We start from the raw sequence: 26,828 nt of genomic DNA, 5'->3' as shown, positions 1-26,828 counted from the left end.
AATTTGTTATGACTGCAATAGGAAAACACATCCCCCATCTTGTTTTGTTTTACTTTTTGCTTTTATCCCCCAAACTAGTCTAATTCCCCTCCTCATTCAGTCCAAGCATGAACCATATTTAATTACAATGTATTTAATACATGTCTTTAGATATTTAATGTATGTTCTTAGAGACATGGGAAATATATAGTGCTTTTATATGTATATGTTAACTGACATGAATGTTATTGTGTATTAGCTCTTACGCTTCGTTACATTTTTCTCTCAAAGCTAAGTTTCTTGATTGACATCGGTTGTGTCATCTTGTTGATTTGTGAGAGTTTCTTATGTCTTTTTTCAGATCTAGTCTGTTTTATTCATTTAAACTGTTTTCTCCCAAGTTATCATTTAACTTTGCACATTGTATTATTTATTGAACAAAAATGCTAGTTTTGATGTAGACAAATAATCACTTTTCCCTTTAAAAGTTTGTACCTTTAGAGCCTTGCATACAAAAGCATTCCCCCAGTCACAAATATTCTTGGATTGTCTTACTATTCTTAGTATGTCTTCTATAAGTTTTTTAGATTTACCTTTTGCATCCAGTTAGTATTTATCTTTGTTATAAAGTTTTACAATTTGATCCACAAATGTCTTGTTAATTTTATACTTTCTTAGATGACTTGTAAATTTGCTGCTATTTTGACTAGAGGTTTATTTTCTACTTTTCTAATTTATTGCTATTTTAGAGAAGTGCTAATGAATTACCTAGGCTGATCTCCCAGTCAGTTCTCTTGAAGAACTATTTTTCATAGTTCTATAAGTTGTGTGGGATTATTAGTTTTTATTTATAAATCATGATATTATCCACAATTAATAGCTTTATCTCTTCCATTACAATAGTTATATTACAATCCTCATTTCTTTTTCTTATTTTATTGCATTGGCCAGACCCTCTAGTACTACACTGAATAATAGTCATTCCTGCCTTGCACCTAAACATAAGAAGAACACATCTAAAATTTTAAACATTTTCTTAGGTATATTTGCTGTAGGATTTTAGTAGAGAGCTATGCTCAAGTTAAAGAAGTTCTTGTCTATTTTTAGTATCTGAGAGTTTTTATCATAAAGAGATGTTGAACTTTTCAAATACCTTTCTTTGCATCTGTTGAGATATCATGTGATTTTTTTCTCCCTTAGTTTATTAATGTGGTGAAATACACAGGCAGATTTTCTGATATTGGACCATTCTTAAATTCCTGGAATAAACCCTTCTTAGTCATGATTTTTTATTTTAAAAATAATTTACTAGTATTTTATGAAGAGTTGTAACTAGGGTAATAAGTGAAATCATCTATACTTTTCTTATACTCTCCTTATAACGTTTCTTGGGTCTTGTAAAACATTCAGTTGTTACTGTGAAAAAAATGGGAAAATTATTATCATTCTTCCAACTTCTTCCATTAAAATCAAATTGCCATCTACTGCCCTCTTACCATGTCTTTCTCTGAGCATAGTAACTTTTTGTTTAAATGTCAAATAATAGTTTTTTTCCCCCTGGCAGCAGCTTTTTTAATTCAAACACTTTATTCTTAAGGACACGCCTTCAGTACAGTTAACAAATGGTTATACCTGAAATCTGCTGAGAGCAGAGCTCAAGATCCACAGTTGCAAAGGCCACTGGCTCACTTCCTCATGGGCTGTATTACCTTCCAGAGCTGAGTGAGGCTGTGCTCTACGTCCCAACACTTGTTACTGAGTGGACATGAGGTGCAAGTTTAGCACCTTAAAAGGAGAAAAAAAGAAATAGGTTAGTAAGCAGAATGTGATTTTGTCCTCACTTCGACTTAAGTCATCTTTTTTTACTTGCCAATGTGAGTTCTGAAAGGTAGTACTATACCTGCTTAGAAATGGCTGAGTGACTGTCAATTAAAAAGCCACATTGCTGTTGTTTTAAAAAGATACTTTAAACAGTAATTGAACTGAATACCTATGGTACCAACCATGAAAAACAGTGCCGAGTTGAAGCACCAATGACATGAAGAGCCATGGACAGATTCCTACATGTACAACAACATCACAGCAGCCACCAGGCCAATAGAAACTCACAAGGCTTCATTGATTATAAACACACCTTGGTTACAGAAATGTTCAAATGTGCTTCTTACAATTGAAATATGGTAATATAAGGAAGGTACCAAGTATTATCAGACAGAAATGAAATGCCAAATTGCACAATTCTGGTTATATATGCATTTACAGAGATGACCCTGGGTCTCCTTCCCCAACCCTATGAGGGTCTAAGTGTTCTAAGAGAAGATGTACTGGGCTGACCCACCTGTCCCCTCTGTCTTGTATGACCAATGGCACATGCTTGAGAGCTGCTGTTCTAGGGTGAATCTGGCCAGGGTATAATAAGCCAGTCTTGGGCCAGGGTTAGACATCAGTCTGTGGTCAGGGAGTGGTTAGATCACGGCACTGAGCTGTAGCCTTTGAGGATTGGGGTCAATATTCAAGTACAGTTCATGTTTGGAGTCAGTCTCTAGGTGGGGTAACTATAACTGGGTTTGTGGTCAGCCCGTGGCTGAGGTTTGGAGCTGGTTTGTGCCTGGTTTTAAGGGTCCGTTTGTGGCCAGAGTTGAGGTCATTCCATAGCCAAGGTGAGCAGCTCTCACTACCCTACACTGTGCAAGGAGCCCCATGCCTGATGCCTTTGGCCAAACAGCTTTTGTTCTGGGTGTCTTTACAGTATGTGCTTTGGACAGGTCTGTCTTAGCACCCCAGGCCATGGCAAAGCTTGGCATTGCCTCTCATACGGGCTCTACTTAGGGCTCTGGGGCTGCCTATCACTCTGCTTCCAACACAGCAAGGTAGCCCTGCTGGGAGTCAGCCCTGCCCAGTTCATCCAGAGTTAGAATCCCCCTGCTCCCACCTACCTCCCTAGAGGCTAGCCAGGGGGCTAACCTGGAATGAGAGGAGAGGCCACGGAGGAAAACGTGTCTGTTTAGGGCAAGTCTGTAGGTGCCCCAGTGTGCTACCCAGGGGCACTGCTATGTGGAGGCAAGGGTCCTGTGTTCGAGTCCTGCTTCTCCCTCCATAGAGTGGGCAAAGTCATTTGCTGTCTTCAAACTTAGTTTTCTTGTTTATAAAATAGGAATCAGAATTTCTGTAAGAATGAAATGGAATAAAATGTTGAAATTTACTGAGAAAACTGTAAAGTGCTATTACAGAGTGGGGGATGGTGATGATGTTGATGATGATGGCAATGACAATGGCTACAAAGGATGATCGTTACAGGGCTCTTGATCTTACAAGGAAGTTGTAAAACGTCATTTCTACCGTGAACCCAGGAAGCCGAAATGGTATGGGGAACACATGGCCTTGCCTCAGTCACGGAAGATATCACGATGCCTATTTTACAGATGAGAATATGGAGTCTTAAAGATTGTATGATTTACCCAAGGTCGCACAACTCCTGCTTTAGGACTTGTGCTGTGACACTGGATGCCTCTGTGTGGAGTGTTTCTGATGGCTGCTTTATCCTTCCCGTCTCCAGAATGTTCTCCTGTTGTCCTCATCACGCAGCGCAATGATAACCATGGTAACAACAGCTGACTGAGTGCTTTTTATTGGCCATGCACTGTGCTGAGTTATTCAGACAAATCATTTCACTTCATCTTCGTGACAGCCCTTAAAAGGGAACCTATTTAGGTCCTAAGGTCCCAGGAAAAATGTTACAGATGTGGAAACCAAGGCTGAGAGCAGGAGTGACTTGCCAGTAAGTGGCTAATCCCAGACCTCATCTCAGACGTTCCTGGCTCTGAAGCCCACACTCATGCCACCGTGTCACACTGAAACTTTGCCAGGTGGGAGTCAGACCACCTGACCTCTGGGCCTTACCCAGCCTGCCAGTGACATCTTTGTGTAACTTTGGACTCATCAAGCATTCTCATTTGTAGAAAATGAAAATGCCTGCCAAGCCTACTTCCTGGGGGTTAGTTGAGGAGCAAATGAACGGGAAAATGTGTTAAGGAAAAAAAAAAAAAAAAACAGTCAAGTTGTTGCATAAATAGGAGGGATTTTTAATATCCTCCAAATGCTTTCCTTTTCTCCACTCATTTTTCCTGGTTTCCTCACTCTTCCTCAGTAACAAAGTTAGGACAAAAGTGATGATTATTCTAAGGGGCACAAGCAGGGTCTGTCCCTTGGAAAGGCTTCTCTTCCCAGCCTCCTACGGGTTTTTCCAGTTTTCAGGCTGTTTCCAACGACCCCAAGAAGACGGCCACTGTTTCCCCCCTGCAGTGGTGGAAATAATTAGCTCCATTCTTCCTATTTGAATAGTCATGCCTAGCTGGCCTCTTAAATATGATCTTTGTGAGCAGTGCATTTTCAAACTCTCACAAGTTCTATTTTTACTTCTCTTGCTGAAGGAACGCTGTGGAAGGCGATTCCAGCACAAAGGGCCCTAATTAATTTCCCCTGCCTTTAAATATTTTTTCAAAGTATGTGTTTGAAAAAGACATTTAAAAAAAAAAAAAATCCGTGACTCTGGAGGTGGATTCCAACATAGTTCTCACTGCCTTCCACTTGGAAATCCACCTTCGCCTTGCCGCCTGGTGGCCAGGCTGGAGTGCTCTGTTCTGCAGCTGGGCAGTGCTTTACTGCTCCTCCTCCAGACAGAAGGGACTGCGTCCTCCATCCAGCCTCTCAGGCCACAGACCAGCTTATGTCCTAGAGTCTGAGGGCCCAGGGAGAGGATGGTGGTCGCTAAAGGTCTGGAGAGCTGAGGAACAAATGGGGGTCTCTGAGGGCCAGAATCGTGAAAACACAGGACTGGGACCATTGGAAAAACCATTAGGCCAGATTCTTTTGCCTTGAATCCCCATTCCCCGGATGGCCTCTGAGCCAAGCCATACATGCCGGATGATGATTTATTATTAATCTGATTGTCCTGACTGTGAAATGATATTCCTCAAACTGTATGTGCCCTCATAAGGCATAAGTTTTTGCAATCTGGAACACAGGGCTGCAGGGAGGTAGTTTTATCCTTTGAGAGTAATTGTGGTTTACAAGGTCCTCGTTGAAAAGAAGTTGTTTTGAAAGAGCAAAGCCTTTTGAAAACACACAAGAAAAGCTTCTCCCATTTCTAGCTCTCAGCTGCCAGTGGGTAGGCTCTGGCTTCCTGGAGCGAATCCTAAGCCTAGGCAGGGAAGCTTTTCAAGGCCTCCAAGATGTGGATTGAGGGCAGGCTCCTGCATTTGAGAGCCCTGTGCCTGAAATACCATCGTGAGCGCTTCATGCTTTAGGATTCCAGGCACCATCCCTGGCAAAATGCAAATTGTCTTGAGGCAGCACATGAAAGGCGTGGGTGGCAGCGATGAGGACCGAGCTCTTCTTTTCCTGCTTCCCTCTCCTTTCTTCTTCCCTCCCCTGTCCTCATTCCCTGCCTTCTGTCTTGCCCACTCCCACCCCATTTTCTGTTCCCTACCCATTTCCATTTTCAGCCCTTCTACCTTCTCCCTACTCTCTTCTTTCCTCCTCCCTTTGGCTCTCTTCCCCCTTGCTCCCTGGGAAGCAGCATCCTGTTTCTGCCTTCCAAGGTGAGTCCAATCAGCAGCACTGCACTTTTGCTGCCAGACTTGGGGCCTTCTGGGCACAGCTTCAGCTGTGACTGGAGAAACAGCCTTCGGGCTGATCTCTACCCTAGGACTCCCCAGGGGCTTCCTGGGAACGCTGTGATGCCCTCCCTTGCTCTTTTCTGATGGAGAGGGGGTGGGGGGGCTGCTGAAGGAAAGAGGGCCCTTTTCTTGATAGCCGTAAACACTGATGAGCAAGACCCACAGCAAGTCATCTGCTCTTTGTCCCTCAGGTCCGGGGACTCCAGACCCCTGGTTCAGCACCCTAGGAAGACCTCTAGTTTATGAGGAGGAGCCTGGGCTGGGTCTCTGCTCTCTAGACAGTGACTTCAGATGAACATGCCCCAGTTGCTTGGTTCCAGGCCCAAACCTGCACACACAGCATCAAAGCAGAGCAGGCAGGGCCCAGGACTGCCTCACACTCAGGAGCCTCTGACCCAGATGCACAGTCCTGCACATGTGCACAGGAGCCCTTGCAGGTGGCAAAACTGTTCAACTGCAGCTGTTCCGCACCCCAGGACAAACATAACCTGTAGGCGCCTCTGGAGAAACCCAAGCCCGGTAGCCTGCAGAAAGTGTGGCCAGGACGGACAAGGGCTGAGGAGACGACCTTCAGAAAGCATGCACATGCACACAAGCACACACGTATAAGCATGTGTGGTTGGTTGAAGTCTCAGAAAAATGAAAAAGAGGAAACAGGGCAAAAGTCATATCTGAAAAGATAATGACCAAGAATTTACCAAAACTGTCAGACAGGTTAATTCTACATTATCATAGGTAATTCCAAACTATTAATTCTATTTTAAACCCCAAAGCTCTAGGCAGTCTGATTTTAGAAGGTGCACTCATACCATTCTGCTATATAACCTGTATAAATTCATTAATATTTATCTTTTCAATACTCATATTGATGATTTTTGCTCTCCCTCTTTGTTCCTTGCTTAGTTTTTCTAGAGGTTTATCAATTTCATTAGTCTTTCAAACAACCAACTTTTGATTTTGTTGATTTTCCTTTGTTGTTTATACTCTATTTCATTAATATCTGCTCTTATTTCTATTATTTCCTTCTGACTATTATTTTCTTTGCTATTTGCATAGCTTGCCATTCTTTTTCTAATGTCTTAGGATAGATACTTACATAAGTGACTTTCAGCGTTTCTACTTTTCTAATACATGAAGTTCAGGCTATACATAGCTCTCTAAGCATAGCTTTAGCTGTATCTTGAGATAAATATTAGATCAATTGATTTCAGCCTTTCATGTTTTCTAATATAGGCATTTAAAGTCATACATTTTCCACTAAGCACAGCTTTAGTTCCATAAGTTTTGATATATAATATTTATCATAGCATTCACTTCAAACTATTTTCTCATTTTTATTGTGATTTTTAAAATCTATGCATTATACGAAGCATGATACTTTGTTTTCAAACATCTGGTAATTTTCTTGTTATTCTTTCATTATTGATTCTTAGATTTAGTCCACTGTGGTCAAAAGACAAACTTTGAATCATTTCTACAATTTGAAGTGTGTTGAAATCTGCTTTATGGGCTAGCATGTGATCAAAGTTGATAAATGTTTCGTGTACACTTGAATGTGTTTTCTATCAATGTTAGGGATAGCATAGCTTCTGTGTATGCGATTAGGTGAATGTTGTTTGTTACATTATTCAGATCTATATCCTTACAGATTTGTTTGCTGCTGCTTGTTCCATCCATTACTGAAAGAAGTATACTACAGTCTCTCCTTAAAATAGTGATTTTTGTCTATTTCTCCTGTTAATTTTTGCTTTGTATAATTTGAAGCTATGGCATTAGATACATAAAAATTTGGAAAAGTTGTATCTTCCTGATGGACTAGCACTTTTATCATTATGAAATGTCTCTCTTAAATGCTTAGAAATGCTTCTTGCCTTAAACTCTACTTTCTCTTGGTCACAGTTCACAGAGTATATTTTTCTATCCGTTCACTTTCAGCTTCACTATGCCTTCATTTTAGGTTGAACTATCAGAAACTGCTATTTTTATAAGTCAAATATGGTTGACTGTCAGCACATTAATGTAGTTCAACTTAATATTTAAGGACCCTTGTAAACAGCATAGCATTTTAAAATCCAGTCTTAAAACTTTGGCCAGGCACAGTAGCTCAAGCCTGTAATCCCAGCACTTTGGGAGGTCAAGGCGGGTGGATCTCCTGAGGTGAGGAGTTTGAGACTAGCCTGGCCAACATGGCAAAACCCCATCTCCACTGAAAAAAATACACAAAGTAGCCAGGCATGATGGCGTGAACCTGTAATCCCAGCTACTCGGGAGCTGAGGCAGGAGAATCACTTGAACCTGGGAGGTGGAGGTTGAAGTGAGCCAAGATCACACCACCGCACTCCAGCCTGGGTGACAGAGCAAGGCTCCATCTCAAAAAAAAAAAAGTTTTGTCTTTTAAATGGAGTATTTAATTCATTTACATTTAATTGGAGTATTTAGTTCTTTGGTTGGTAAGTTTGGTTTTACATCTACCATCTTTACTATTTGTTTTCTATTTTTCCTACCTGTTTTATGTTCCTTTTTCTTGCCTTCTTTTGAATTAATAAGTTATTTTTCATTATTCCATCTCCCCCATTAGCTTGTCAGTTTTACATTCTGTTACTATTATTTTAGAGATTGCCATAGATTACTTAACTTATCAGAATCTAATACAAAGTAGTACTTTTGTAAATTCTGGACAATGCCACAAGCTTGGAACATTTTAACTCATTCCCCTTCTTTTTGTGTTATTATTGTCATACATTTTAGTTCTGTATATATTTTGAATGTCACATTACATTATTTTCTTGTAAAGTCTAAGTTTATTTAGATGTACCCACATATTCACCCTGTCTGTTGTTCTTCATTCCTTCTTATGTTTCCTTTTTGACCATCTGGGGTCATTTTACTTTTGCCTGAGAAACTCATTTTAGTGTTTATGTTAATGCATGTCTACTGGTGCTGAATTCTCTTGGTTCTTGCCTGTCTGGAAATAACTTTATTTTGCATACACTTTGAAAGTTTTTACACTGGGTATAGAATTCTAGATTGTCAATTATTTTTATTTTAGAAATTTGAAGATATCATTCCATTGTCTTCTGGCTTTCATCTTTTTATTGTGCTTTTGAAGGTATGTGTTTTTTCACTATAGATTCATTTCTTTTCTTTTCTTTTTTTTTTTTCACTTTGTCACCCAGGCTGGAGTGCAGTAGTGGCTCACTGAAGCCTCGACCTCCTAGGCCCAAGCAATTCTCCTGTCTCAGCCTCTAAAGTAGATGGGACTACAGACCAGGCATGTGCCACTACACCTGGCTAATTTGTAAACTTTTTTGTAGAGACAAGTTCTCCCTATGTTGCCCAGGCTGGTCTTAAACTCCTGGACTCAAGCAATCCTGCCACCTCAGTCTCCCAAAGTGCTGGGATTGCAGGCATGACCCATCATGCCTGGCCCCATGGACTCCTTTAAAGAATATTCTCTTTATCTGTAATTTTCAAAGATTTACAATGATGTTACTAGGTGTTATTTTCTTTCTTGCTTGGACTTTGTAGTACTCTTGAATCTCTAGCTTGATGTCTTGGCATTGTTGGAAAATTCTTAGTCATTATTTCTGTATCTCTTTAAATACCACTTCTTCTCCATTCTTCTCTCTTTCTCGTCTGAGACTCCAATTGTATTAATATTCAAACTTTCCACCATGTCTCATATGTCTCTTATATGCTCTTTAAGCACAGCTTAACTAATCCTCCTCAGCTGTGCCAATCTATTGTGGAACGATCTATTGAATTAATTCTTTCTTTCTTTCTTCCTTTCTTTCTTTCTTCCTTTCTTTCTTTCTTTCTTTCTTTCTTTCTTTCTTTCTTTCTTTCTTTCTTTCTTTCTTTCTTTCTTTCTTTCTTTCTTTCTTTCTTTCTTTCTTTCTTTCTTTCTTTCTTTCTTTCTTTCTTTCTTTCTTTCTTTTTTTGATGGAGTCTCACTCTGTCGCCCAGGCTGGAGTGCAGTGGCACAATCTCAGCTCACCGCAACCTCTGCCTCCCATGTTCAAGCGACTCTCCTGCCTCAGCCTCCCAAGTAGCTGGGATTACAGGTGCTTGTCACCATACCTGGCTAATTTTTGTATTTTTAGTAGAAACGGGGTTTCACCATGTTGATCAAGCTGGTTTCATCAATTATATTCCTTTTCAGTTTTGGAATTTGCTTGATTTTTAAAAATAGATTGTTGTTCTCAGGCAAAATTCTTCATCTTGTTATATCTTTTTATGAGCATATTAATCACAGTTGTTTTAATGTCGAATAACCCTAATATGTAAGTCACATATGGGTTTATTTTTCCTGCATGTTTTTCTTGCCTGTTTTTTCTCTTGGTCTTGTAACTTGGAATACTTAATATTTTTTATTGAATACTGGAAAGTTTATATTAAAACGTGGAGACTTCGAATGATAACATCTTCTTCTATAGAGGATTCATTCTATTCTCTGGCATGCAGTTAGAGTAGGGGCTGTTTGTTTACCTCCATTCAATCAAGGGCTGAACTGACTTGAAGTTGGCTTTGGTCTTCACAAATTTGTTCTTTCTCTGGTCATTTTTCCTCCAAGAGTATAGCCATCCAGATCCAGGGATGTTTCTTGGGGTGGGAAGGGGGGCACTTATTCTTAGAAAATCCTAAATTATTTCCTTTTTCTTTCTTTCTTTCTTTCTTTTTTTTTTTTTTTTTTTTTTTTTTTTTTTTTTTTGAGACAGGGTCTCACTCTGTCACCCAGGCTGGATGGAGTGGAGTGGCATAGTCGTGGCTCACTGCAGCCTCAACCTCCCAGGCTCAATGAGATCCTCCTACCTCAGCCTCCTAAGTAGCTAGGATCACAGGCACATAACACCACGCCTAGCTAAGTTCTTAATTTTTTGTAGAGATGGGGGTCTCCCTATGTTGCCCAAGCTGGTCTTGAACTCCTGGGCTTAAGCAATCCTCCCTCCTCAGCCTCCCAAAGTGCTGGGATTATAGGCATGAGCCACTGTACCCAGCCCTAAATTCAAATTTTTGTTTCTCAGAGACCATGAAAGGTTTTCCAGCTACCTTTTGTTTAGTTTCTTAGCTTCTCACCCTGCACAGCCAAGAATTGACAAATAACTCAAGTGGAAAAATGCCAACTGACAGGTTTAGTTTTCTGTGCCTCCATTGTCTCTTGGACCTTGGCTCCTCAAGTCAGCTGCCTTGGGAGCCTAGAACTGTCCTTTTTTGTTCCTCTGCTCTGTAAGATAGCCTAAAGCTCTGCTGGCTTCTCTGCCTCTTTGTGGATGAACCCTACCAGGCCCTGCAGCCTCCCATATCCCAAGGGGAAAAGTGATGACCAAAAGCTGAGATCTTTCAAAGAACTTTCTTTTTTTCTCGCTCCTTAAGTAGTGGTTGCCTTGGGTGTCCTACAATTCTTCAAAAATATTTTTTAAAATATTTTTTTCCAAGGCTGGGCACAGTGGCTCACACTTGTAATCCAAGCACTTTGGGAGGCCAAGGCAGGAGGATTGCTTGAGCCCAGGAGTTCAAGACCAGCCTGGACAACATAGTGAGACCTCATCTTTATAAAAAATTTAAAAATTAGCTGAGTGTGGTGGTGCATGCTTGTAGTCTCAACTACTTGGGAGGCTGAGATGGGAGGATTGCTTGAGCACAGGAGGTGGAGGCTGCAGTGAACCATAATTGCACCACTGCATTCCAGCCTGGGCAACAGAGCAAAACCCTATCTCAAAAAAAAAAAAAAAAAAAAAAAAAAATTCCAGCTTTTTTAGTTTATTTCACTAGAAACTTTGGTCTGACACAAGTTACTTTATTGTAACCAGAAGTAAAATTATAACTCTTATAGCTTTTAAAATCTTATTTTAATGATTTTAATGTTAATAAAATCTATTGTTTTCCCTAATCCCTTTTTGCTGTTCTATGAGGAAATAACTAAATCATAAATCCTTTCATGCACTTTTTGCTGAGATGTCTTAGGCTTATCTCCCCAATCATACTCTAATAAATGAACTTCACCATTTTATTGCACGTACCTTTTTTAAAGTGCTATGCTAAGCATTCCCTTCTTTGAACCCTGCCTTGATACTGTGGAGTAAGTAGGGATCATTTTTTTCCATTTTGCAAATGAAGACATTGAAGCTCATAAAATTTCTTTAACAAAGAACTTAAATAAATTCTTCTAAGGCTGATAATTAGGTAGAGGAGTCCTAACTAAAATTTAGTTCTTCCAGCTCAAAGTCTAGTCACCATTCACGCTTCTTTTCCACTGGAGGACCCCCAAAGCCAGAACCTTTCCCTGAACACTCCACAGGACTCACTAAAGGTCTAAATATGCAGTAGATGGTCTGGTAGTACTTGCTGAATTGATTTATATTATGTTGCAGCAGCTGATCAGAGGCAGAGGCTCCCAGCCTGACCCTGGCCCTTAACTGTTGCATCAGATTTTATTTAAAAAGGAACAGAGAATAATAAATTAAATTCTGGTGCCAAAAGGAACCCACAGGAATTTATGAGAAATACAACATAAATTCACTAAAACTCCTACTCAGTACTTATTCCTCTCTGTCTTATATTTAGGCACATCTGGGTATAACTAAATCAGCCAAATCTGCTACTCTCAGATAGGCAGCTTAATCCCCCTCCCAGTCCCCCTAAAAAACCCCAAAAACAAAAATAAAGCAAACTGACATCATATAACCGTTCATGGGGCTTATTATGGTCTAAAATGACAGGCATGTAAGTTGAAGCCAGTTCTGAAATAAGTCTCTCAAAATTCCAGGGGGACGGGGGGCAGATACAAACTTCATTTTCAAAGTAAATTCTGAAGCATTTTGAAAAGAAAAGAAGAGCTTTCTGTGAAACATGGCTGGAAAAGTCAGGAAGGACTGCAGATGTTTTGAAGCAAATTACTAGTGAGTTTGTCAAAATTTGGAAAAGGACAGCTTCCCCTTATTCTGGGTCATGGGAGGACTCAAGAAGACTTTGTAAGTTACCCGGCTGAGACTAACTCGATTCTTGACAGAGCCTTTGCAGGGTTTAGTGAACATAGTTTTCATTTGTTAAAAAGTAGAAAGGCAATTTCTGTTACTTGCTCACTCAATAAAAATCTCCAAACTCTTGTCTCAAATTCAACCTGATTCATATCTATCCCCAGAACAGAAACCAAACCCCCGAAGAGGGTCAAAATTATCAACTTTGCTTATAGAATAAGCTGTTGGGCAGAGAGTCAAACTTGGCTTGCTGGATTTTTAAAAAAATAATTTTAATCAACTTTATTTACTTTATTAAAGTATAAAGTGTTAAAATGCACCAACTTAAAGCTGACCGTGCAATGAGTTTTTACAAAGGTATACATCCATGTGCAACATCAAAATCAAGCTATAAAACACTTCTCCCCAAAAAGTTTGCATATGTTCTGTCCCAGTCAATCACTCTTACAACCAGCTTAAGGAACATAGATTTGTTATTTCTGGAGTTTTTAGAGTTTCAAATGAATGAAATCATAAGTATGTACTCTTTCACACTCGGCTTCTTTCATTCAATATAATTATTTTGAGACTTACCCGTGTGGTTTCGTGTATCAATAGTCATTTTTTATGGTTGAGCATGATTCTATTATATGCATGTACCACAATTTATTTATCCGCTCACCAGTTTATGCATGTACATTTTGGTTGGTTTTAGTTTTGGGTTTTTATTAAGGTGTTATGAACATTTACAGATGGGTCTTCATACAGACATGTTTTCATTTCTCTTGAGTAAATGCCTAGGGGTACCCTTGCTGGGTTATATAATAAATGTATATTTAAGTTTATAAGAAATTTCTAAAATTTTCTGAAGGGGCTATACCATTTTAGACTGTCACCAGCAATGCTCCACATCCTTCCAATTCTTGGATTGTCAGCTTGTAAATACTAACTATTCTAATGGGTGTGTAGTTACACCTCATTGTGGTTTAGGCTTTCATTTCCAGGATGAGGAATGATGCTGAGCATCTTTTCACATGCTGAGTGGCCATTGGTGCATCTTCTTTTGGGAGCCATCTTTTTTAATCTATTGAGAATTTTTCAAATTTTTGTTATTATTGAGTTCTCAGTGTTTTTTATAAATTCAGGATATAATGTTCACTTTACATATAGCTTTTGTCAGCTATGTGAATATTTCCTCCCAGCCTGTGACTTGTCTTTTCCTTTACTGAAGATGTTTTTCAAAGAGCAGAAGTTTTAAATGTTGATAAAGATTACTTTATTTAACAGGTACCTGTTGTTTAAATTACCCAGTCTGTGGTATTCTGTTGTGGCAGCCCTAACAAACTAACAGAAAGACCAAGTTATCAATTTTTTTCTTTTGTGGTTTTTTATTTTTCTTTCCCAGCCAGGGAATCCTTGCTTACCCCAAAGTTGAAAAGATTTTCTTCTATTTTTCTTTCCTATTGGTTTAATAGTTTTATCTTCCACCTTTAGACCTTTTTCCTATTTTGGGTTCATTTTTATGTGAGGTTTATTTTTTCCTCATATGAGTATCTAATTATTCCAGTGCCATTTGTTGGAAGACTCTCTTTTCCTTTATTGAAATATGTTAACAATCAATCGACCATGTATCTGTGAGTCTATTTTTGATTCTTTATTCTATTCCATTGATCTATATGACAAATTTGATACCAGTGCTACACTCTCTTCATTACTGTAGCTTTATAATAAGTATGAAAGTCAGGTAATATAAGTCCTCCAACTTTGTTTTTCTTTTTCAAAATTGTGGCAGATTTTCTAAATCTTTTACACAAAAATTTTACACTAAGCTCGTCAACTACTTTTAAAAGCCTCTGAAATTTTATCAGTCAATATGAAGTACATTAACATTTTAGCAGTACTCCAATCCATGAACATATTACAGCTCTCCCTTTATTTAGTTCTTTTAAAGTTCCTCTCAGCAGTATTTTGTAGTTTTCAAAGTACAAATCTTACACATATTTTGTCAAATTTATCCCAAAGTGTTTCTCATTATTTGATGCTACTGTAAATGGTATTTTGTAAATTTTTATTTCTAGCTATTGTTGTTGGTAGAGAGAAACAGCTGATCTTATTGGCCTTGCATCCTGTGATCTTACTAAAGTCACCAAGTCACTTATGAGTTCTCAAACCTTTAAAAATATATGTTCCTTAGAACTTTCTATGTACACAATTATGTTGTCTGCTAATGAAGACAGTTTATTTCTTCCTTTCCAATTCAGATGTCTTTTATTTCTTTTTCTTGCCTATTTCACTGGATAGGATCTTTAAGACAATGTTGAATAAAAGTAATAAAAGCAGATATTTTGTCTTGTTTCTGACACTGGAAGGAAACCATACAGTCTTTTACCTTTAACTGATTCTCTTTATCAGGTCATAGGTTTTTTACATATTCTCTTTATCAAGTTGAGGAAGTTTTCTTCTATTCCTAGTTTATTAGTAATTTTAATCATAAATTACCACTTTTCAAGTGCTTTTTCTGCATCTATTGAGATGGATTTATGGGATATATGGTTTTTATCCTTTGTTCTATTAATGTAGTGAATTACAATGATCAACTTTTGGATATCAAAGCAATCTTGCTTTCCTGGGATAAGCCCTGCTTTTGCATGGTATACTGTCCCTTAAAATATTGTTAGTTCTATTTGCTTATGTTTTGTAAGGATTTATCACCATGAGTGATATTGATGTATAGTTTTCTTCCCTTTTTGGTAATATCTGTATGTAGTTTTATTAGTATTGGGGCATGATAGTCTCATATGAGTTGGAATATGTTCCCTCCTCTTTTTCCTGAGTTTTTTCTTTTTTGAATTGATATTTCTTTCTTAAGTGTTTGTTGGAATTCACTAGTGAGTTCATCTGGGTCTGGAGTATTTTGTGTTTTGGGGATAGGAAAGGGGCTTTTAAATTATGAATTCAGTTTCTTCGAGGAATATGTGTTGCATTTAAGTTTCGGTTTTAATTCCAATTTTGCTTAAATTTTAGCAGAAACAAAACTGAAAAAGCACATAAAATGGCTTAATTAAACATTTATAAATTCATGCAGTTATTTCTTTTAAAAGCTAAACGGCTAAAGCAAACCTAAAAGATGGAAATGGTGCAGACTAATCCTAAATTTGTCTTTCTCTTTGCCTCAACAACTACTAGATGTCCTCTGATCTCTGACACTCCAGTGTTTCCTGGACAAGCAAAGGGAGCGAAGTACACGGGTTGTTCAATAGGAAGTGGCTTGAAGGTGGTTTGTCAGGCTGGGGTTTTATTCCCTGACTCTTCGTGTGTACATTCTTGCTGTGGCTTATCAGGAGAGAGTATTTTTCATCAGTGTGCTTCCATATTTAATATGTTGGGAAGCATAAATCTATTTACTGCTTTTTGCTCTCTATATCCTTATCAATTTAGGAGTAAGTAACCAAAGCATTTTATTTGCTTGTGTTCTTTCCAAGTCATATCAGTCAACACAGGTCACAATAGGTAACACAAACAACTCTAAAGATGAGATATCACAAAGTTCAAGAAATGTATTCATAACATGTATATGGCTATTTGGGTTTTCTATTTTTTTTAAGTTGTACCCTTTAGCAATTGGCCATTTCATCTAAGTTGTTGATTTTTTTGACATAAAGTCTTTCATTATATTCCCTTACTGTGTTGTTATTATCTCTAGCATCTCTAGTTATGCCTCCTCTTTCATTCATTATATTAGCACTCATGCTCACTCTCTCTTTTTCTCAGATAAATCTTGTTGCAAATTTTTCAATTTATTGATCTTTTTAAATTGGTTTTGTTGGATTTCTCAATTGTATGTAATTTGCTCTTCTGTTTCTAAAGATGAAAGCTTAGAATATTGATAAAAACCTCTTTCTATTCTAATATGAGCATTTAAAGACATGTATCTCTCATTAATCACCACCTTATCTATATGTCACAAATTTTGTTACGTTGAATTTTCATTTTCATTTAGTTGAAATATCTTTAAATCTCCCTGTGATGTACTCTTTGAACCAAATGTTGCTTAGAAGTGAAGTCTTTAACTTCCATACATTCTAGGATTTTTTATATTTTTCTGTTGTTGATTTGTGTTTTAATTCCATTTTGGTCAGAAAATATGCTTTGTTTCAATCCTTAAAAATATGCTAAGATGACTGGGTGCATTGGCTCACGCCTGTAATCCCAGCGCTTTGGGAGGCTGAGACGGGTGAATCATGAGGTCAGGAGTTCAAGACCATCCTGACTACCACGGTGAAACCCTATCTCTACTAAAAAATACAAAAAATTAACCAGGCGTGATGGCAGGCGCCTGTAATCCCAGCTACTCAGGAGGCTGAGGCAGGAGAATGGTGTGAACCCAGGAGGCGGAGCTTGCAGTAAGCCAGGATCATGCCACTGCACTCCAGCCTGGGCAACAGAGCGAGACTCCATCTAAATAAATTTTATATATATATATATATATATATATATATATATATATATATATATATGCTGAGACATTTTTTATGGCACAGAAAATGACCTTTCTTAATACATGTTCCATGTATACTTGAAAATAATATGTATTCTTTTGGTGGTGGTGAGTAGATAATCAAGAAATGGCAATTAGGTCAAATTGGTGATATTGCTCAAGTCTTCTTCATCTTTGCTGATTTACCTACTACTTGTACTATCAATAATTGAGAGGGGTATGGAAATCTCCAACAATAATTTTGAATGTCTGTCCTTGCACTTATGTTAGTTTTTCTTTATCTCTCTTGAAGCTATATTAATATCAGTATACATATTAAGGATTTTTGTGTCTTCTTGATAAATTGTGTGCTTTATTACAATTAAATATTTCTCTTATGTCTAGTGATATTCTTTTTTCTAAACACTACTTCTTCTCATACTAATGTGGTCAAACCAGTTTTCTTATGATTATTGTTTTCATGGTGTATCTGAATTCATTGTTTTACTTGCAAAATATGTATGCCTTTACATTTAAGGTGGATTTCTTATAGATAGCATGTAGTTGAATCTGCCTCTTTTAATTGTTTAGACCATTTACAGTTAATGTGATTTCTGGTATAAATCTACCATTTTATTGTTTGTTTCCTGTTTGTCTCATCTACTTTTTGCTCATTCTTTTTTGTTTTATTTTTAGTGGTTGCTCTGTGGCTTACGATATATATCTTTAGCTCACCATAGTACAACTTTAAATAAAATTACATACTTTTACATACAATCCATGACCCTTACAACACTATACTGTCATTTACCCCACCCATCCTTTATGCTATTATTGTCATACATTTATTCACTTGTCTTTTAAAGAACTTTCAAAATAAGGCCTGGCACAGTGGCCAGTGGCGCGCACCTATAATCCCAGCACTTTGGGAGGCTTAAGTGGGTGGATCACCTGAGGTCAGGAGTCTGAAACCAGCATGGCCAACATGGTGAAACCTCATCTCAACTAAAAATACAAAAAAAAAAAAAAAGCTGAGCATGGTGATGTGTGCCCATAATCCCAGCCACTCAGGAGACTGAGGCAGGAGAATCGCTTGAATCCAGGAGGCAGAGGTTGCAGTGAGCCGAGATCATGCCACTGCACTTCAGCCTGGGCACAAGAGGGAAACTCTGCTCAAAAAAAAAAGAAAAAGAAAGAAAGAAAGAACTTTCAAACTAAGAAAAAATATTTTATATTTACCAACATATTTACTACTTTCGATGCTCTCTATTGTTTTAAGTAAATCAAAGTTTCCACCTAGTATCATTTTACTTCTACCTAAAAGATTTTCTTTAGCTTTTCTCAGAGTGTAGATCTACCAGGATTGAATTTTAGCAGCTTTGTTTTTGTCAAAAAAAAAAAAGTATTTAGTTTGTCTTTGTTTTTGAAGGATATTTTTACTGAATATAGAATTCTAGGTTGACAGGATTTTTTTTCTTTTAGCACCTTAAAAATGTCTTTCATTGTATTCTAATATGCATAGTTTATGACAAAAAGTCTGTGGTATTTAAATCTGTTTTCCTCTGACATAGTGTCTTTTTCTCTCCAGTTGCTTTTAAAAGTTTCATTACTAATTTTCAACAATTTTATCATGATGTACCTTTGTTTTTGTTTTGTTACGTTTGGGACTCATTCAGGTTCTTGGATCTGTGGGTTCACATTATTCATCAAATTTGGAAAAATTTTCTCCAATATTTCTTTAAATATTTTTCTATCTTTTTTTCTCTCCTCTGGTACTTTAGCTACATATGTATTAGACTGTTTGATGCTGCCCCATAAGACATTGTGGCTATGCTTATTTATTGTTTAGCCTTTTGCATTTCTATGTTTTGGTGTCAATGGTTTCTGTTGCTGTGTCTTCAACTTCATGTTTTCTTCTCATCTGTTCTTAACTCCATCCAGTGAAATTTTCATTTCATATATTGTGTTTTTTGTCTCTAGTAATTTCAGGTTCTTTTTAAATGGCTTTTTTGTATCTTCTATTTTTCCTAATTGTGTTCACATTTTTATTTAAGTCCTTGAACATATTGAGCAGATTGATAATAGCATTTTAGATACCTTGTTTGTTAATCTTGTCATCTCTGTCATTTCTGTTTCTATTTCTACTGACTGATTTTTCTCCTGGTTTTGAGTTATGTTATTCTCATTCTTGGCATGTCTATTAATTTTTAATTAAACTTTAGCTTAATTGTGAGCAACATGGCTGTTTATTTCACCTGAGTGCAGGCAGGCTGAGTCCAAAAAGAGAGTCAGCGAAGGGAGATAAGGGTGGGGCCGTTTTATAGGATTTGGGTAGGTAAAGGAAAATTACAGTCAAAGGGGGGTTGTTCTCTGGCAGGCAGGAGTGAGGGTCACAAGGTGCTCAGTGGGGGAGGTTTTTGAGCCAGGATGAGCCAGGAAAAGGAATTTCACAAGATAATATCATCGCTTAAGGCAAGGACCGGCCATTTTTACTTCTTTTGTGGTGGAATGTCATCAGTTAAGGCAAGGCAGGGCATTTGCACTTCTTTTGTGATTCTTCAGTTACTTCAGGCCATCTGAGCATATACATGCAAGTCACAGGGCATGCGATGGCTTGGCTTGGGCTCAGAGGCCTGACAGAGCCTAAACATCTCCTCACCTGTATGAACTCTGGAAACTATTCAACTTTAAAATCCACTGTTATTCTTTGCCTGAATTCATGAAGTTTCAACCTCAACATGGATGGCCTATAATTCAGCAAAGCTCCAATGAAATCCTTTTGCACTTTTTAGAGCTCTTTTTCTTCATGGTGCCTGAACATTAATCTCTGTCTTCTCAGCTCAGTAAAACCTTCATGCTGTACTTGATATTCTTCCTTGCACCACAATCCAGAATGTGCCTCTAGACACAAATCCCCAGAGATCATTTGGCTCATCTTTTTGTTTCCCTTCCCCCTGATATCATACTCCATGGTGCCTGTTAACCAATATCTGAAAAGTTATTTAATATATTTCAATCTGTTTGCTAGTTTACTATGATGGAAAGGTAAGTGTGGATTCTGTTGCTTTATTATAACCAGAAGCGGAAATTTTGTGTGCTGAATTTAATTTAGAAACTTTCAACTAGGCTAGAGGGAGCAGATATGGATTAAAAGGTTTCCAGATTAAACAGACATATAATATATGTGCAAAATTGTTAGTTGGACACATGAACAAATAAACAGACAAACCTGACCAGGAAGGACCTGGGATAGACTCACCAATGCTGTTGACAGACTGTGGAGCTAGATGCAGAGTGGCTGGATCACTGAGTATCAGTTGACTAGAGGTAACTGCCACTCCTTTGTGGTAAAAAGAGAGAAGCCAAACCTGAGGCTGGGCCTCCTTGGGCAGGGGCCTTGAGAGAATGAGGTCAGGAAGATGAGTAGCCATTCCTCCCCAAGCATAGTTTTAAAAATCAGTGTCTTAAACATTTCCAAAGATTATTTTCGACATGATAGTTCTTAAAACAATCATAATGAAAACGTGTTAGAGCAAGAGTATAGAATATTCAACTGAAACATCTGTTCCCCAAATACAAGATCCCAGAGAAGTTGATCAAAGGGTGGGGACCTTTCTGTGGTCATTTTCCCACCACAGCCCTCACACATTTGTGCCCAGACTCCTTACATCCTCATGTTCAGTGCCTCTCGGTAGCCTCCGGGACAGATCCAAACAAGACCCAGTCTGCCCTAAACTCTCCCTGACCCCTAACTTCCTAACATAAGCTCTATTTCTAAGATAGGACTTGTGCTTCATGGTTCTCCATGCACACTGATGCCCTTTCCCCTGGACAACCTGCATAATGGTGGATCCTCTGGATGGAAAGGCCTCCCACCACCTCTGCCAAAACCACCCCACCTAGCAGACTTCTTTCTTGCCCTTCTAAATGCAACTTACCTCCTTCATCTCCATGAAACTTTCTTTTCCCCATCTCCTTGTGCATACACATACACACACACATGCATGGATGTGTACACACACCTGCACATAAGTGTACACACATGCACACACTTGCATACACATATGCACACAGATGCAGTCCTCTCCTAGCTGCACTAATGTTTTATCTTTGTTCACCTATTTCTCTGGTAAAGTGGCACTTCTTAAAGACAAAAATTTTGCCTTAAACATCTTCATAGTGTTTTATCTCCAGATCCAGGTACACAAGAGAAACTCAACGAGTAACTACTGAATAATGAACTCAACTTTCACCTTAGGAATTTATTTACCAAATGGACCAGAGCACTCCTGTCAGCCAGTCCAGGAATCCCCTTTTCCCTATTTACTGCCAATTAAAGACTGCTAACTTACCCTTTGAAAACACACTGAAGGGTACAGCTGCTTAGCCAATGCATTCATTCTTCCTACATGTGCCAACACAATGGGTTATGTTACATGAGAATGCACTGGAAGCTTCATCCTCACCAGCTGTACTAGTCCATTTTCATGCTGCTGATAAAGACATACCCAAGACTGGGTAATTTATAAAGAAAATGAGGTTTAAAGGACTCACAGTTCCACGTGGCTGGGGAGGCCTCACAATTGTAGCAGAAGGCGAAAGACATGTCTTACATGGCAGCAGACAAAAGAGTGAATGAGAATCACGCAAAAGGGGTTTCCCTTTATAAAAGCATTAGATCATGTGAGACTTATTCACTACCATGAGAAGAGTATGGGGGAAACTGTCCCCATGATTCAGTTATCTCCCACTGGGTACCTCCCACAACACGTGAGAGTTATGGGAGCTACAATTCAAGATAAGATTTGGGTGGGGACACAGCCACACCATATCACCACCTTATTTAGATGTATGCCTCTCTGAGTCACCTAGGCACTTCACCTCTTGCCCACCCCAAGGAAGGATCATTTCTTCAGATGGTTCCTTTGATCATGTTTCTGCTGAAATTTAGTAGTTTTGATCCCAAAGGGAGAGGCCTAATAAAAGAGAGCCTTATCCTATGCTCTGCTCCAATGCTGGAGGTATCCCTCTGTAGCCCTGGAATCAACAACCAAGGTTATAATTTGGAATCTGCTACTTCATAGTTGTATGACCTTAGTCAACTTACCTAATCTTTCTTAGACTGGATTTTTTAATCTATAAAATGAGCATATTGATGATGACTAATTACACAGATAATTCAACCACAGAGTGACTGGGATGGTTAAATGAGATGAAGTATGTCAGGAACTTAGTATGAGGCACATGGTAGGCATTGAATAAATGTTGTTCTAATTATTATTATTATTAAGCTTTCATACAGTGTTAATACCACTCTGGTCCTCCTGCCTCTTATAGGACATTTCTAGAATCTGTTGGGGTTCCTGAGAGAGGGAGACCACCTGCCACTGGCATTGAAAAAGGTAATATTTTGTGAATCCTAATTTGGGAGAAAACACAGTCAACTTCAATTGCTAGCTCATTTGGGAGACTTAGGAAACCAGAGACCAGGAATGTCATCTACAAGAATTATGTAGGATTCAAGAACTCAGGTTATTTAAGAACATTGCTTGATTCTGGAAACTTGGTTTGTAAGAATTATATGGATTTATGGAATGTTAGCCTCTAGGAATGCTGTGTGTTTCTAGATACAATGGTTGAAAGAACTTCAGGTGATTCTGGAACATTGACCTGTAAAAATGATACGTGATTTGCAATTTTGGCTTTTAACAATGTTATGCCATTTTATAACCTTATGTGCTTCTGGAAACTTGATTTATAATAAACTTATATGTTTCTGAAAACTTGGTTTATTAAAACATTATGTGATTCTGAAAACTTGGCTTGAAATAAATATGTTTGATTCCAGGATCATAGCTGTCAGAATAGCACTATGATCACATGGTATGGCATCAGAAACTTGCTCTATAAGAATATTGTGTGAATCTGGAAGCCTAGTCTACAAGAAGTTCAGTTTAATTTTGGAATCTTGATCTCCATGTACGTTGGCTGGTAGGAATCTTGCATGAGTTTTGAAACTTGTTCTGTAGAAATCTCATATATTTCTGGATGTTTGCTCACAAGAATTTCATGTGATTTGCAAAGGTTGGCTTATTAGGTTTTGTGATTTTGAATCTTGGCTTGTAAGAATCTTATGTGACTTTGGAATCTTGGCCTGAAAAACTACTATTTAATTCTAGAACCTTAGCCAATGAGAATCTTAAGTGATTCAGAATCCCTGGTCTATAATAGCACAGCATTTCAGAACATTGGCCTGTAAGAATATGATGCAACTCTGTAACACTGGCCTGTAATAACGTGATGTGGTTTCAGAATCTTAGCCTTTGCAAAGTGTGACTGTGATACTTTGGTATGTCAAAGACCACTGATAGTGTTTTAATATTTGTTTTTTCTTCCTTGGTCATAGACCACTGATTTTTAGCTGTGACAAGGCCAGCTAAAAACTAAATTTCTGAATAAAAACTGAAATAAAAAGTCATTTTCTCATTCTGTCTTGCAGCTAAGTTTGTCCTTGTGACTAAGCTCTGGCCAATGACATGGAAACAGAAGTGGCAGAGACACTTTCTGGAAAATATTTGTAAATGGAGGGGCTATGCCCTTCATCAGCCCTTCTTCCTTCTTATTGGCTGGAAAGTTGGCCTGCTTCCTGCAGCCACCTGGAGCCAGGAAGTGATGCTGGCAGGGAAACCACGAATGGTGGAGTATCGAGATTGAAGGAAACTGAGCTCCTGCCACTGTGGAGCACCATCCCAAGCCTACCTGATATGAGACAGAATTAAATTGCCTCAGTGAAACACTTTTATTTTGGATTTTGTGTCACCCACACACAGGCCTAATCTAGTGTTTTAATCCAAAGAACAATAGGTGATTCTGAAAAGTTGGTTTCTATCATCCTGGCACCTTGGCCTGTAAATCTTAGGTGATTCAGACACGTTGGTATGCTGGATTACCTGTTGTCAATTTAGCATCACTGCCACCCTCTTGAAGAGGAGAAGCCAAGAACTACATTTCCCAGAATTCCCTTCAGGGTGGTTCTGGATTAGAGTTGGCTGTGAGGGCACTCACGTGAGATCTGGAGGGTGAAAGAAGAGAGGCCATTATTCTCCAGAGACTACTAGGCAATAGCATGGGCACTCTGGCTGCTATGATTTAGGGCAGAGGTTAGCAAACTACAGCCCACGGCTGTAGTGGGTCAGACTAGCCCACTGCTTGTTTTTGTAAATAAAGTTTTGGGGTCTTTTTGCTATTTTTTTTTAAGTTCTGTGGTACATGTGCAGGGTGTGCAGGTTTGTTACATAGGTAAATATGTACTATGGTGATTTTCTGCACCTGTCAACCCATCACCTATGTATTAAGCCCAGCATGCATCAGCCATTTTTCCCAGTGCTCTCCCTCCCCCTGCCTCCCCCAAAGACCCCAGTATGTGTTGTTCCCCTCCCTGTGCCCATGTGTTCACATTGTTCAGCTCCCAATTATAAGTAAGAACATGCAGTGTTTAAATAAAGTTTTCTTGGAACACGGCCTTGTTTACATATTGTCTATGGCTGCCTTTAAGCCACAACAGCAGACTTGAGTAGTTGCTACAAGGATCCTATGCGGCAAAACCTAAAATATTTACTGTCTGGCCCTGTACAGAAAAAGTTTGCCAAATCCTGCTATAGAGTGCATGGTTGGAGCTTAGTAACTTCCATTTAATAAGTATGTGTTGAGCATCAGCTGTCTGGTGTGTGGCAGGGAGCCTTGTTCATAGAGTGGGTATTATTTAGGTGGAACAATAAAGTATATCCAAGTAGCAAGGTCACACATTTACTTTTGTTACCTTTAACTATTCAGAGAAATATATATATATATATATATTTTTTTTTCTCTAGTCATTGATCTGATCTCCTTCAAATCACTATCCACTGGGTAACAGAAGCAAGAAATCCTACAATTTAATTTATCCCAATAATTTTTTCCCTTTCTCCTTTTTTTTCTCTGCCTCCGCTGAGACTCCTGGTGTGTGCAGAGGAAGAGGGGAGTAACCACAGCTTTCCAGGAGGCCCACCTGTCCCCCAGTAACTTTTAATTGCATAAAATAATGCATATTTCCAAAGCTAGGCTTGGCTTCATTAGGTAAAAATACACAGGATGTGGCAGTACAGGAATGATGGGGCTTCAGACTGACGCAGTATGTGCCCTCTGGAACCTCTGGCCTCAGCTGTGGAGGGGCTGGTCCTGAGTGTCCCCTGGGCTGGTGACTGTGAGGAGGTCCTGAGCATTGCCCTGGCATCTGCTGCTGGAGTCGGCGGTGACTTCAGCATATGAATTGCTCTTCTTTTTTCTCTGCATGGTCAGAGCTCACATTATCCCAGTTGATTTGGCCCCATTTTGGTCCTTTCTCTTCATTATTTTGATTGAAGTCCAGTCTTCAAGTTCACTTTAAATGAATAAGCCTTCACCTAGAGAGAAGAAACTCAGAAGTTTATTAATGTAACAAAAAAAAAAAAAAACCCTCAGCTTTATTGTCATCTGCCAACCTCCCTAGACCTACTGGGAGAGAAGAAGAGGATCCCTGGACCTATTAGGACTCCTCGCACTGTAAAGAAGTGTCATTCCAGTGGCCTGTAGGTTCTCATGGGTCTGGGTCTCACTTTATATGATCAGGGAAGGAGATACGGCCAGGGAATCTTCCTTTCTAAGAGGTCAGTTGGCTAAAGTCCTGAGGCGCGGATGCTTTGAAAAGCCATTAATCCTTTATGTTTTTATACCACAGAACAGTAATCATACCTTTACATCTCGGTTTTTGTGTCAGAATTCAAATTTTTGCATTATAATTGAATTGTATTAAGCTACTTAATGCCTACAGGCTTCTAGAGATATAGGAGACAGTCCAGTAACCAAAGATAAAGGCTAGTCACAAGGCAGCAGAGCTGAGCACGAGAGAAGCCAAAGCTGCAGGAGCCTGCTGAGAGAAAACAGTGGGAGGAAGATCCCTTCCTTCTGCTATGTCTCTGTAGAGCCCTCTACTGACAAAGCTTACCCCTGTGCCCGCTGGCAAAAGAAAAATATTTAATGGGCCCATCTCCGTTTTTGCAGAGCTGGTAGTGAAGGATAAATTTGGAACTGAGAGTCAGTAAATTGATAACTGGAACATATGAGATACATCTATCAATAATTATCACAGCAGGTGCAATGGCTCACACCTGTAATCCCAGCACTTTGGGCGGCCAAGGCAGGCAGGCAGATCACTTGAGCCCAGGAGCTCAAGACAAGCCTGGGCAACATGGCAAAACCCCATCTCTACTAAAAATACAAAAAATTAGCTGGTAGTGGTGTGTGCCCGTAGTCCCAGCTACTCAGGGGGCTGAGGTGGGAAGATTGCTTGAGCCTGGGAGGTTGAGGCTACAGTGAGCCAAGATTGAGTCTGCCTGGGTGACAGAGTGAGATCCTGTCTTAAGTAATAGTGATAATAATATTTATCATAATAGAAAAACAGAACATTTTGAAATACTTATTAATGCATTTTTAAATAACAGCCATAAACATATTATGTATTAACATATTTTAATCAAAATATTGGTATTTTCCCAAACAAACAGAAGTAATAAAATGAGTGACATTGTTTTGGAAATCTCTTTGCTATTTGGTTAATAGAAGATAGCTGGATTCTCCTTCCTGCTTTTGCAGTCATTCTATTGTGAAATGTTGTTTTGGTTAAAGTATATAAAGAAAATCTGGCTTTACACAAGCGTGCAG

General features: G+C 38.7%; 1 long non-coding RNA gene across 1 annotated transcript; it reads left to right on the top strand.

The window, feature by feature from the left end:
• Positions 1 to 5,349: 5,349 nt before the first annotated feature.
• LOC112427654 (uncharacterized) lies at positions 5,350 to 24,574 on the top strand. Its single transcript, XR_011626409.1, has 3 exons — positions 5,350 to 5,579; positions 22,428 to 22,492; positions 23,590 to 24,574. It is a non-coding gene; the product is annotated as an uncharacterized lncRNA (long non-coding RNA).
• The last annotated feature ends 2,254 nt before the right edge of the window (positions 24,575 to 26,828 follow it).

The sequence above is a fragment of the Macaca nemestrina genome, chromosome 7 (assembly GCF_043159975.1).
Source record: "Macaca nemestrina isolate mMacNem1 chromosome 7, mMacNem.hap1, whole genome shotgun sequence".
NCBI classification, from domain to species: Eukaryota; Metazoa; Chordata; class Mammalia; order Primates; family Cercopithecidae; genus Macaca; species Macaca nemestrina.
This window is presented reverse-complemented; position numbering and strand designations above follow the sequence as displayed.